The following is a 14,204-nucleotide window of genomic DNA, read 5'->3' as shown; positions in this document are numbered from 1 at the left end:
TCATAGAATCCTTAAGGTTGACAAAGACCACAGAGATTATCTAGGCCAACTGTCAACCCACCACCAGCATGCCCACTAAATTATGTCACTCAGTGCCACGTTTAAGTATTTCTTGAATACCTCCAGGGCTGGTGACTCAACCACTTCTCTGGACAGCACAGGCAGTTCCAGCACCTGACCACTTACTGAGAAGAAATTTCTCCTAATATCCAGCCTGAACATCCCCTGGTGCAACTGGAGGCCATTGCCTCTCACCCCATTGCTGTTACCCGGGAGAAGAGGCTCATCCCCACCTTGCCACAACCTCCTTTCAGGGAGTTATAGATTGATAAGGTCCCCTCTGAGCCTTCTCTTCTCCAGACTCAACAATCCCAGCTCCCTTAGCTGCTCCTCATAAGACTACAGTGCCCTTCTCTTGCCATGCTATAGGGCTTCAGTGTCATGCTTGCAGTGAAGGGCTCAAAACTAAACACAGTACTTAAGGTGTGGCCTCACCAGAGCAGAGTACAGAGGGAAGATTACCTTCCTGCTCCTGCTGGCCACACTATTTCTAATGCAGGCCAGGATGGCATTGGCCCTCTTGGCTGTCTGGGCACACTGTTAGCTCATGTTCAGCCAAGCATCAACCAACACCCCCAGGTCCCTTTCCTCTTCACGGTCATTCAGATTCAGCCACTCTTCCCCAAGCCTATAACGCTGCATGAGGTTATTGTGACCAAAGTGCAGGACCCAGCACTTGGTCTTGTTGAACCTCATCCCATTCACCTCAACCCAGTGATCCAACTTATCTAGATCCCAGTGAAGGGCCATCCTACCCTCAGGCAGATTGACACTACCTCCCAACTTGGTGTCATCTGCAAACTTACTGAGGGTACATTTAATCCCCTTGATTAGGTCATCAATAAAGATATTAAACAACATGGGCCGCAGTACCCACCCCTGTGGGACACCACTTGTAACAGGCCGCCAGCTGGACTTAACTCTATTAACTGTTACCCAATGGGCACAGCCCTCTAGCCAGATCTGTCCATAGAGCTTGCCTACCCTCAAGCAGATCATAATTTTCTCTTACGTGACTTCTTCTTGGTGGCACAGCTTCCAAAAGCAGTCTAGAAAATGAGTTCTTCAATGGAGAACTTACTTATCAAAAATCATCCAGGAATTTAACACATACAATTCCAATTTTAAAAAATCAGACACCTACATGCCCAAGAGCAGCTTACTTGCATCATTAAGGTTTCTTTTTTTCTTTCTGTTTGAAACTTGTCCCACGGGCCATATTAAGAATGCAAACTATAGGAACCCAATTAGGTATCTGCAACTCCAATGGCATTTTAATTCAGTAGTATCACAAAACATTTAGATACCCCTTATTTTAAGGCTTTCAATTTCTGTAAGTCAATGCAGAGAAAAGCAGCAATGTCTAAGAAGTCATGCCGTTATAGCTGGTTGTTTGAGTAGTCCTATGTTATTTCAAAAACTGTAACCCTCACTGCCAAATGTATGTAATTATGTATGTAATTATTGCAGTTAATTAAAAAAAAAAAAAAAAAAAGCCACAAAAGACTTCATTCCTGATGTAAAGGAAAAGATCTAATGCAATTAACTTTAAAAGCATAGGTATTTTTTCCACCTGCAATACTAATCAAATAGATTACAGTAGGAACTGATTTTGTTTAAAAAAAAATTAAATTATGCATTTGGCATTTTTTTTTTTTTTTACAGCAGTGGTAAATTTTTTTTGGCTTGTTTCTTCTAGTACTGTACACTTCTAGTAGTGTACACATTTGTTTCCAATATTTCTTCAATTTGGAAGAAATTGAGCAATGAGAAGTATAAACCTGAAGTTAATAGTGGAACAATTTGAAATTTTATCTTTTATTGTCTCATTTTTGCTTGTACGATAGACTGCAAGTGTGCCTAAACGATGGATAACTTCTTATATTTGCAAGCATGTTGTTGAGAATGAATGCTAAAATGTGCATTAAAGCTTCTATTTCTTTGAAAATAAAATTACTTCCATACTTAGAAATTATGTAGCACTGCTTTGGGACTGACTTTACTAATCTCTTGCATGCACCTCATGCAAAAGGCAACAGTCATCGTTGTATTATCACTACCATCACTGTAGTGACTGCAAATGGTAAAATTTCTTTGATGTCAAATGCACTTTGAACACAATTACAAGTCTTTGTTTTATATTCATTAACCCTGTGTGCCAAAATTGGGAGCGCTGCCAACAGTTTGCTACCACAGAGGCCATCTGATGGGAGCAACATGCCTCAAGGACTAGCAGGAGGCTTCTAACAGCTGAGTGAAGATAAGCTACTCTAAAGAACTTCTTAAAAATATAAAGATAACAAAAGCCATTCATATAGGACATGGTCTGAACAGTTTTCTGTGTAGCATATGCTTTCTGAATGTTCCCACATAGATCATCACCTTGACCAGGACCTTTTTCAATTGCCCTAGTTACGTCAATATCCTTTTGATAATACTTATTCACTTTTTCAGCAATTGCTTCTCATGCAAAACAAGACAGGAAAACACCATGCCCTGAAAATAAAAAAAAAATTATAGGAGGTAAGTGGTGGCTTGAACTTGATGATAACAAATAAAGGAACCAGCTAACATCACTTTATAAACAAAATTCAAAAATATAGTCAATAAAAGGAGCTGATCATAAGGAAATGTTCTAAAGGGGGGTGGGAGGCAAATGGCCAAGCTCTTCTCAGTGGTGTGTAAAGATAATACAAGGATAGGAAGTTCCATCCCAACATGTGGCAACCTGTTCCATGCTCCATCACCCTTACCATAAAGAGGTTTCTTTATGGTAAGGGTGATGTGCTCCATCACCCTTACCATAAAGAGGTTTCTTTATGATAAGGGTGATGGAGCATGGAACAGGTTGCCCAGAGAGGTTGTGGAGTCTCTTTCTACAGAGATGTTCAAGACCCATCTAAACACCTACCTGTGTGCCCTATTGGAAATTACCTGCTTTAGCAGGGGGATTGGACTGTATGATCTCTTTAGGTCCCTTTCAACCCCTGCAATTTTGTGACTACCCCTCCTCCAGACATAAATATTATAAATTAAAACTCAAGAGATTGCAAGGGAAAAAAAAAACAGACTCTTTCTAGTTTGCCAGACACTGTGACCAGTGAGCTACAGATTTCTTCTTCAGTAAAAGCTTGTTTTGATCGTTTAAGAACAACAGCTGTAAGAAATAGTGGAAATACATGATAGAATGTAAAGCTAAGCAGTTAGCCTATATTTCTCAAGTCACAGGATATCATACCCTTAACTCCTACATCTCAGCTACTATTGCTTGAATGTTCCAAGGTTCACAATAAAACTACAAAAGTTGGCACAATGGCTCATAAAAACATACATGCCAAAGAATGCAGGTTTGGACTGGGATGCATATGTGAAACACAGCCTGTTTCTCACATTTGCTTGATACATAAAACACTTGACGAATGAAATCCTATTTTCCTATGTAATATTCTCCTTGGTGCTGTGCAAGCATTAGCACATTATATATATTATTATCTGAACAGATATAGGAACTAACATTCACTATCAATTATTAATGGATATGACCTAACATTTTATTAAATACAAATCAAAAGAGAATTATATTTTCATAATCACACCCACCTTGAAACAACAACAAAAAAAATAATTTAACAGCACAGATAATTAGCATAGACAAAGACCATTTTTCTTGTCTTGATTCACACATTAGAAAATGGACAGCATTAACTCTAGCAAAGAGAGTTAGGCATAGAATCAACTCGGAATTTCATTCAGACACCATCTTTGCTAAAGCAGAAATATACTCAAGACAAATTCAACTCTTCACAAATATCCTGTGATGTTGCAATAGGAGAAAAATCAGGTGAGCTGTAGTCTCCTTCCTTAAAGAATAACCAGGAGATAGTGCAAGCAAAGCCACCTGCTTGTCATAAAAAGAGGACAAGAAAAATTACTTAAGAAAGAAAGGATACTAAACTGGATTTTTTTTCCTAAAATGACAGAACAGAAAACCAATGGGTACCAGAAACATAAGTATATATACACAAAGAAATAGTAAAAATGTAGAAAATACTGAACAAAATCCAAGGAAGAAAAGTAATGAAAGAATAACATTTTTTAAACAAATCAGCTTGTAATTCAAAGACTGCTCTTCACTCTGCCTTAACTTCTATGTCTGTAAGTAACAGCATCTTCAAATCTCCCCATAGGATCTCCTAAGCAGAGAGATCTAGAACCCTGATTCTACAATGAGGATTTTGCAATAACAAGATCTGAGTGAGTCCAAATCCAATACACACCACTGAGAAGTGACAGGTGGAATTAGATGGAATTTATTATTAGATGGAATTGTTAAAGACTGGATGGGTTTTTTGCACTATTTGTGGCCTATTCATTTACACTGAAAATTGCTGAAAAAAAATTCAACCTATCCTTACTGTAGCTGCAGAGTCACAATGTTAAACCATATAATTGTTGCTCTGATATTTCCCTTTAAAATATTTCAGAGTCTCCCCAGAAGTTTGTATCTACTATTCCTTCATCAATTTACATGAGAAGTACCTCTTCAGACAAGCTATATCACTAGATCTTTCAAAGAGTCTTCCTATGCACAAAATGTGGAAAATTCATTTTCTACAATCCATGAAGACTTCCCATGTAGAGACCATTTGAGACTTAGGCTATCCCATGTCTCCATCATATTAAAAAAAATGAAGTGAAATTATCTGAAACCACTCACACATACACACAAAAATCTACCAGTATTTGCCTTCTTCAGAGTTGTTTTGCTCTTAGGTCACTTACATTAGAAGGACTGTGTTCCAAACTAAGTTAGCTGAGCTATTCAGATACGTGAAGTTATGGTTCCATAATTAAGTGCACACATTATAGAAACTTTTGAAATATAATTTCTTGTCTTCGTTTTATGTGGAAGATATTCAGCACTCATTCTCAAGTATGATATCCAAAGTCAGTAATCATGGAAGAAAAGGGGAGAGAGCTGTCTTTAAAAGTAAGAAGGGAATCATTCAAGCATGTTATTCACAAATTTAATATATACAAATAAAAGCCTTACCACTTTCATTGAACTACTTCTCAGTTTCCTGTTTCCTTTAAATATCAGTCTACCCCCTCAGCATTGAAGACCACCTTTCATATCATGGTTCATCTAGGGAGAGTCAAGGCAATATTTCACTGTCTCAATTGGTGTGCAGTTAAGTTTATGGCTCCATTCCTGCAAGGGAAGCTGCAAGCATGTCTTTCATTGCTATTTGATATGTAACTGGAGACACAGGTGGATGTCACTATGGTGACACGAGTGGTTATTATAGAGACCACAGAATCGGGAATGGATGCCTTCACAAGGCATCCACATCCCTCAGTTTACTGAAAGCTGTTTGAGGGGAAAGGAAGAATAATCTTAGTAAGATTTCTTCTTTGCTTAACAGTTCAGGCTGGCATCTGAGAGGAAAAAAAAAAAAAAAAAAAAAAAAAAAAAAAAGCTCTCTCGAAACATTATTTTTCTGTTTAGTTTTCTTATTCTCCTCTGATCTGAAAAGCAGCGGTGTGCCTGCGTAAGTGTGGTGTGCCTGCGGGATGAAGAGATCACCGGCCCTCCCAGGAGCACCAGAGCACACTCTGGTCTCCAGAATATGAAAAGGTCTGTGTTAGGGCCGTGTCCCACCTCCAGTGTCTTGTAGGGGTCACTTCAACAACCACAGTGCCAGAGCACAGAGATCTGCGTGGGCACAGAGAAACCCTTTTCTCTCAGGACAAGGTTATCAATGCCCCACTCAAGAGAGATTTCAAGGACGCTGTGTCCCCATTGTGCGAGCAGAGGTCGTATAAAAATAACGCTGGAGGAGCGTTCTCCCGGCTCTGGTACCAGTCACGGGGAGAGCTGGGCGCAGAGCCTCTAAGCAAAGCCAGCGATGTTCGGAGATGATGAACCAGCGCCGCCGAGTTCGGAGCGGCCCGGCCCACGCCAGGCAGAGCCACAGCGCAGGGTCCCAGCGGACCCCTCCCCGAGATCACCCCCAGCACAGCTGTGACGTCACCGCTCCCCTCGGGGCCGCAGCCGCCAAGTGACGCCCAGTCAGACACGCTGCTCCAGCCTCGCTGCCGCGCCTCCCGCCCACGTCTCCCGGCGGAGCTGCCCCGAGGCGGAGGCGGCCCTGGCGGCAACGGGAGGTGCGGCAACGCCCCGGGATGCGGCCTCGGCTCGGCCCCGCCACCCGCCTCCCCGCCCGCTGTCAGCGCCCGGCGGCCGCATGGGCACGGCGAGGCGTGCGGCGCCTCCCTGCAGCGGCTGCTTCGGGACCAGTGGGCAACGCCCGCGAGGGGCGGCGTCCGTCCGTCCGTCCATCCATCCATCCGTCCGTCCATCCCTGCGTGGGTGGCGGCTCGTGTGCGTGTGTGTGACTGACACTGCGGCGCGCACAGCGCGGGAGCAGCAGCGCTCCCGCCCGCAGCGAACGGGGCTGGAGGGTGGGGGGGACGCCGGCGCGCCCCGGCTGCGGCAGCCCCGTCTCCGTCCCCCGGAGCCCTCCCCGATGGGGGCGACCTCAGCGGCCTCGCTGCTCCTCCTCCTCCCTCCTGGCGGGTAGGTTACGTTACCTGGTCTCTAGCTCGGGCTGGATCTAATCCCGCGGCCGCCGCCGGCTTCTCTCGCTGCCGCGGGGGTGAGCGGGGCTATGAATTTATTTATTCCCCATGAGGCAGCCTCGGCAGCAGAGCCGTGGCAGGACAGCCCGGGCTGGGCGGCGGGGAGGGAGGCCCGGGTGCTGCTGCGGGGCCGACGGGGCGCCGCTGTCCCGGGGGTGCTGCGGGGGAACGGCCGAGGCGCTTCAGCACCGGCGCGGCGGGGCGGGGGCTGCGGAGGAGACGCCTCCCGGGTTGCCCAACCCGGCTCCGCGGGGCCGGCGGGGGCGCGGCGCCCGGCCCGGAGACGACGAGCCAGCGAGAAAGGCAGCGCCCGGCCCCCGCCCGGCCCCGCGCTCGTGGGGTGTCACGCTCCTCACCTCGGCTCTGCCAGGACGGGTCGTGTCCGTCCGCCCTTCCGTCCCACCCCTCTGTCCTCCTCAGCGGGACACGGGGCGCCGAGTGTTTCGCATCATGTGGCTGTTTGCACTCGATGGCCGTTCCACACAGAGGTTACGGCAAGGCACGCCAAGCTTATGTCAAGAAAAAATGACAGCGATCTTTGTGTGCAGAACGGGAGAACATCACCTTCTCAAACAGCAAATCTGGCCGTGAGGAATGAGTTCTTGATTAAAGTCGTGGATCTCTCTCCCTTTTCCCTACCTCCACACTTCCCAGAAAAAATCAGGAACTGTTTTGTATACATGCCATGAATATATTTATAGAACAGCCATTAAATTATCCCAAAATTCTGTCCTTGAGGCTAAAATCCTATGGGGAGAATGATGGAACATGGAACATAATCACATAATTAAACCCTTTACCATAAATGCCTATTCTCATGGGTAACATTTCATGTCATATGCAACATTTTAAGTAATCTGAAAAAAAAGTAGTTACAGTTGCTGACATCATGTTGCAAAATATGTACAAAAAGTAATTGTGACTACCATGTGATTTTTATTATTTTTATAACTTTAATGCATGCAGATTCTTTGGTACGAGCTTTACAAACAGGACCTTCACAGGCATTTTAAGAACTGGGGATAGATCTTTACAGATATGAGAAGTTGGGTTTTAGTTGAGAATATTCAGCTTGTTGAGCTGCTGTTGATCAATAAAGGGACTTGATAGGCTTGTCTATCTCCTGCTAATAGTGTTTTTATCCCTTAGCTGGCATCAGCCAAAATGAACAATGGCCTTTCAAAAATACTCTGGAAAGGAGCAGGACACCCCAGAAAAGGCTGCAGCGGTAATATCTACTATGCATCAAAGAATTCAGGCACAGAGGACATCTTGAAGCACAGGTGCATAGCAATCAGGTTTCTTTGTTACAACTACTTATTTGCTCTGCTTGATTTTATGCGAGATTTTTTTTCTGTTTAAAATTTATATTAAATAAGAAGAGAGACTCAGCAGCGTAACAGCCTATCTTATAATTCCTTCTTTCTCTAAGATATTATTGTTAAAATATGTCTATCATCAGTTTCCACTGGAAGTTCTTTAGCTTCAGAAGGAGGGAGTAATTTATCACATGCTTGTAAAGCAGCCAGCTTGCCTTTCCTGGGCAGATCCTGGCACAACAGTTGTTTAAGGAGCAGTAAGTAGTTCACTGAGTAACACAGAAAATGCTTTCATTTCTGAAACAAACAATTTGGAGCCATTTTTGTGGCGACATATAAGCTCAGAATAATTGAGTTACTTGCCTATGTCCCGGGTCATTTTTGGGAATAAACATCCACAGTGACTGCCAGTGCAGTTCATGAAACTCACAGCTGCATTAATGCAGGTAGCAGTGTCAGTCATCTCTTGAGCAAGTGTATGATGGAAACTGTGCCCAGAATACCCATGATCACAGGGTCTATTCTGGCATCAGGTCATACTACAGGCTTTGAGAGACAAAAAAAAAAACAAAACAAAAAAACACTTGAGAGAGGCCCGCTACACGAAGCAGTAACTCCTGGGTATACAAGCAAGGATATAAGTCCTGGGTATACAAAGACTTTGGTACAAATGCCATGCTCAAACTCATGGTCCCTTCCAGGCAGGCCCACAACTACAAGACCTCAGGTGTTTAAATTAGGATCTTCTGGGCTGCTATTGCTGAAATACAAATTTTAAACTTGGCACTGTGTTAGTGGTAAGCTGTCTTCTGTATTGAAACACCTTGTGTGCCCTGAAGAAAATTGTAGGCCATAGAGGACCTCATATAGTATGTGTAAAATGCAGAAAAACATGGATACATTATCTTTTTCAATGAAGTATCCACTTCACATACAGCTTTGCAGGATGTCAAAAAAGTGGTTTTCAAATGGAACTGGAAATGCATGAAAATGAATGGTGATGTTTTTTCACTTTATAGTTCTATTTCCTCTAGTTTGTCTTAATTTTTATGAATACATAGCTGTATAAATGTAAGTATAGGTTTTCTTTATGCATAAATGTATGCAATATATGTTTTGGACAATAAATTTTACACAGTGATATGTTTAAATCACAGATTATATTTGCTGTACTAGTGCACTAGTACACATTATGTAGTATGATATATAACACAGTGAAAATGGATGTATTCTATGTATATATAATGAGTATTTACACATTGACATGTCTATATAGAAATAGTAGAAAACATTAGAATATTTACTGTTACAGAATACTACCCATATTCCATATATATGTATGTGCCCCAAGCAGTTTGCATGCCTCTTTTTGGAGCAGCCTCTCTAGGAAAGGTCCGTGCATCTTAATTGACCTATTGTTGCTGTACGCTTGATCACATTTCTGTAGTCTGAGGCAGAGACTGAACACAAGTTAACTGCAATTAAAGCAGTGTGTGATTCTGGCCCACAGCCTGCACAAGTTTGGATACAGCTCAGTGTCCTGCTTAATGTGACAAAAAGCTGCAGTTTGCCCTTAGACTAAAGGTTGAAGTATGATTTTATTTTTTATGCAGCTCCTGTTTTCACTGGCACCAAGTTTTTAAAGCAAGTGCTCCCCTCTGAGTGCTACAGGAGGGCTCTGAAGTGAGTAAGGTCCCTGATGTAGATAAAAAAAAGCTCTGTCACTGTCCTACACCCTTCCAGCCTCTGAGAACCTTCTGTGTAGGCAGCCCATTATTCAAAGTAAGAATGTTCACAACCACACTCTAAGGGTAAGAATTAAAAATGTATTAGTGATAGTGATTAATAATTCAAGTGTGAATTTCAAGAAGCTAGCAAAGGTTCCAAGCACTGTATACACGTGTGTTTGTCTATGTGTGGAGGGTGATGTTGTCTGTGTATGTTTCAGTGATCTATTTGAAAAAATAAAGTAAAATTACCTACGTATTGTGTATGTGAAAAGAAGTTACATATTTGGTTATTCATTCCACATCCATTTGACAGTGAGATAGACTTTGGGAGACTGCATCTTATGTACTCTCCCCTCTGAATTCATAACAACTTGAGATCCTTTTAGTGATTTTATTGGAATTTGTTTTTAAGAAATATTTTTCTCTGGAGAAAGAAAAAAATTAATGCTGCTGATATTGAATACTTGATATTATCTATGTGAATCTATCAAATAATCATTTGGGTAAGTCTTCTACTGGATTAGCCTATTTACCCCCATTACCACTTGTCCTGCAGTTTCATTTGAATGCAAAATTTTAGTTTCCTCTGCTATCTCACCAGTTATGTCTTCTAATCACAGTCCAGACCTAAAGGGTCTTAGTGTCACCGTTCTTGGTGTCACTAGTGTTTGTATGATTACATGATGATTACATGCTTTTTCTAACTGATTTTTGTTCCATGCACACACTGTTCAAACTGCTTTCATGCATGGGCAAGCTGGCATGGCTCTTGTGCTCATTTCCAGCAAATACTCAGCGTAGTCATTAAAACCATATTGGTAATTCACCTCAGCCACCTTCTGTAAGCTTTATATCAACCACTAGTCATTGTCAGCCTGCGTCCCATTGCATCCTCACTCATGAACACAGAAAGCCCATCCACTAACATAAAATTTTAATCCTAGTTTTGCTATGTGAATCCTAGTTTTGCTATGCTACTGTGAAACAGATAGATGCACTTCATTTTGTGTATGTGTGAAAAATTCGACTAGAATTAGATATTGCAGAATTCTAATGATAAAATATAGCCAAAGTACATCTTTCTGCTGAGATCAGTTTTCTTTATAAGCATCAAACACATCTATTCAATGCCCAATAAAATTCTTTTCTTTTACAGCTCCTGGGGATAGAGAACACAGCACATTGTAACAACAGCAATAGACTCAGCCGTGAGAGATCTTTATCAGGCATCACAAAGAATTTGAGGCAGCTGGCAGTTATCAGCTGAAACAGGTAGTCACTAGAAGTATAGAAGATAAATAGATAATAGAAAAGCAATCTGGAAACCTGGGAGAGATAATAAACCACTCTTCTAGAGGGGAGGTAACAACTTAGGTAGGTCACTGATGAACTCAACTCCCAGATCACTACTGTGTGTAATACTGCTGAAAATACAGCTGCAGTTTACTGCTCGTGCTTGTCAGGTCTCTTGTAGTGTTCAAAATGTTGTTGGAAACACAGTTTGACATATTCAGTTACATAAATCACTATCACAGGGAAGTGAAGAAGGCTCCTGCAGCTGAAAAAAGCTGACCGCAATCCTAGGGGCACCATGACCCTCTGTTAAATTACAGTTGCTAGACTAGGAAGCTACTTATTCTACTTGCTGTTGTCTATACTGCCAGTGCAATCATTACATAATGTTCCTGTTATGTCTATCATAGTCTTCTGTGGAGCATATGATTTCTTTTTTTTTGTAATTTCTTGTCATCTAGAAATACTTTTTCTACCATTATGCTTATCCTAATACAAGCACAGAGAAGAGAGAGAAAGAAAGGAGTCATACAGACACCAAGGTTGGAAAACACTTCAAAGATCACCCAGTCCAACCATCCACCTATCACCAATATTTACCCAATAACCACGTCTCTCAGTACAACGTTTAAATGGTTCTTGAACATCTCCAGGGGCAGTAACTTCACCAGCTCCCTGGACAGTTCTTTCCAGTGCCTGACCACTCTTTCAGAGAAGACATTTTTATTAATATCCAATCTGACACAACTTGAGGCCATCCTATCTAGTCCTATCACTAGTGGGACCTCATCACAACCTCCTTTCAGGTAGCTGTAGAGAGTGATAAGGTCACTCCTGAGCCTCCTCTTCTCCAGACTGAACAATTCCAGATCCTTCAGCTGCTTCTGATAAAACTTATGCTCCAGATCTTTCACAGCTTTGTTGTCCTTCTCTGGGCATACTCCAGAGCCTCAATGTCTTTCTTGTAGTGGGAGGTCCAAAACTGAAAACAGCACTCAAAGTGTAGCCTCATCAGTGCTGAGTACAGAGGAAATATGATACTTTTAGTAGACATTTATTAAAACAGACAAAACATCTTTCACTGTAAAGCACTCTTACAATTCCCAAGTTCTTACTTGTTAAGAAGTGAAATCTTGCATGAACACACAAGGAAAATGATACCATTTGATAACTCTTCTTACTGTTTTCTGTGATTCTGTAGAACAACAGAGGGAGATAACATCAGGATATATTGATTTGCCAAAGAAGCCACAGAATAGAAATTCTGTGTAATAGAATATAGAATAGAAAGAATGTAGAATAGAAAGGACATCTTTCTACCAAATAAATACTGAAGTTATTCAACTGGCATATTTCTTGATGATTTCTTGACATCTTTCATGTGATTCTATGATTCTATGATTTCTTGAGTTAGTTAACTCTTTCATGTGGACTGCATAAGGTAGCTGATGTCAATGGATCAGAACCAGAAAAAAAAAAAGGGCAGGAGGAGAGGGAGGAGGGAAAGAAAGAAGATTTGCTCAGTTTGCTTAAAAAGATGCTTAAATAAAACTTGTTTGTACCACAGAAACTAGAAATCATTCCATACATTTACAATGAAAGACCAAAAAACAAGTCAAATTCATCAAATGTTTCCAGAGTGCTAGCTACCAATATTAAAGTAAGTTCTAATTTTCTTTAGGAATGCAACATACTTTCACAACCCATTACCAAAATTTAAATGTGCTGATTACGTAAATAATTTGTGGCCTTAAAAACTAACCAAATTGCATGTTTTTAGTGCACTATTTTAATGTGTTCTTCTGCTGAACATGAATTAATTGTGTGCTTCTGTAAATTTCAGCTCTAAGTGGTGATTGCTTAGAATACTTTGTCATTTTTTATCTCACTCAATGGCTGCTAAAATAATAATGTAAATGAAATAATATAATGATGAACTTTCAAAACTTACAAGTCTAATGCTTCAATCTTTCTCTGTGCTATGATCCAGATTGAAGAGGAAAAATTGCCTTTTTTTTTTTTTTTTTTTTTTGACAGACTATGCAGCTATCCGAGGTGGAGCCATCTCTGTAGGAGATATAAATAGAGGAAAGTCTTAGAGTCTCCTGTTCATATTCCCTAATTGTGCATAAAAAGGGTCATCCCTCATTAGCCTGTGGTGGTCAAAAGTGAATTCAGTGCTCTGAAGATGAAGAGATGAAGATGCCTGTTCTGCATAGGTACATGAACTAACTGTTCAAACAAACACCATGGTGTAGTGTACCCAGAGACACTTGCTGTCCTGCCAGTGGAAAATGAAAGGCATCCCACTTAGATATTCTTTATTTCCTCTTTGAGGCATTTAACCCACTGACTGTGTGATGGCTGGGATATCTAAAGGAAGAAGTCTGAATCATCCTGTCAGGTAGATGTTTTAACACTGGCCGCTACCACAGTCTGAATATTACCCTAAATAATATCAATAGGTTGGTCTGTAGAAATATAACACTTTTCTCAAGCTAACATGAAAAATCAGAACCTATTGACTGTGCAATTAATTTTCCATACTTTCCTTCATTGCGTTGAAAGCATTGGACTATATGTTCAAAAACATGCGTGAAGAGCTTTTAGTTATTGTCTTTATGTCTTGGTAAAATTAAGCTTTATTTTGCAGCTCTCCTCTGGGAGAGCTGCATTTTACCAGAGTGTGTAAAACCTAACAGTAAATATTATGTTTTGATGAGTGTTTTTGCGTGGTTCAGAAATAAAACTCCTCAACATATCTTGTATTTTATTCTTTACCGATTACATCAAAAATGTAGTTGTGCAATTTATTGTCTCCAGGTAGTTTCTGTCATTCCTGTGTAGAGCTACAGTAGACAATCCTGTATAAGAACTTATAATTTATAGAAATTTATTTTTCCAATGGGTCATGAGACTGAGATATTTTCTGTTATCTTGGGATTGCATTGCTATGTCACAAAATCAGTAATAAATTATTTTTTCATATTACCATTTTACTGTCAGTCCTTTTCTCATTGCCAGTAATACACATCTTGGGATATGAAATTATGATATCTTGCAGTAGCCACTTCCCATCAAACAACATGAATTCAGCAGTTTTTAGTGGTGTAGGAAGAGACTCCAATGAAGATTAAGACATCTCTAGGCATCTGTATGG

General features: G+C 41.1%; 1 protein-coding gene and 1 long non-coding RNA gene across 5 annotated transcripts in view; one reads left to right on the top strand and one right to left on the bottom strand.

Annotated features, from left to right (window-relative positions):
* SLC16A7 (solute carrier family 16 member 7) overlaps nucleotides 1–6,859 on the bottom strand; it is an 84,340-nt gene extending 77,481 nt beyond the window's left edge. Inside the window, exon 1 of one of the 2 annotated variants that reach the window (XM_048947914.1) lies at nucleotides 6,655–6,859. The gene's annotated coding sequence lies outside the window, so the exon portion shown is untranslated. Of the gene's footprint in view, nucleotides 1–5,113; nucleotides 5,247–6,654 lie in introns of those variants that run through there. The other variant, XM_048947965.1, reaches the window with a different exon arrangement.
* LOC125694617 (uncharacterized) lies at nucleotides 6,292–14,028 on the top strand. Of its 3 annotated transcripts, none has more exons than XR_007377626.1 (3): nucleotides 6,292–6,640; nucleotides 7,852–11,023; nucleotides 13,082–14,028. It is a non-coding gene; the product is annotated as an uncharacterized LOC125694617 (long non-coding RNA). The 3 variants fall into 3 exon arrangements; XR_007377625.1 differs by having other exon boundaries at nucleotides 7,852–12,704; XR_007377628.1 differs by lacking the exon at nucleotides 13,082–14,028 and having other exon boundaries at nucleotides 6,294–6,640; nucleotides 7,852–7,985; nucleotides 9,635–13,070.
* Nucleotides 14,029–14,204: the final 176 nt, after the last annotated feature.

This window comes from Lagopus muta, chromosome 1 (assembly GCF_023343835.1).
Source record: "Lagopus muta isolate bLagMut1 chromosome 1, bLagMut1 primary, whole genome shotgun sequence".
NCBI classification, from domain to species: Eukaryota; Metazoa; Chordata; class Aves; order Galliformes; family Phasianidae; genus Lagopus; species Lagopus muta.
The sequence above is the reverse complement of the archived record's forward strand: the minus strand, read 5'-3'. Positions and strand labels throughout refer to the sequence as shown.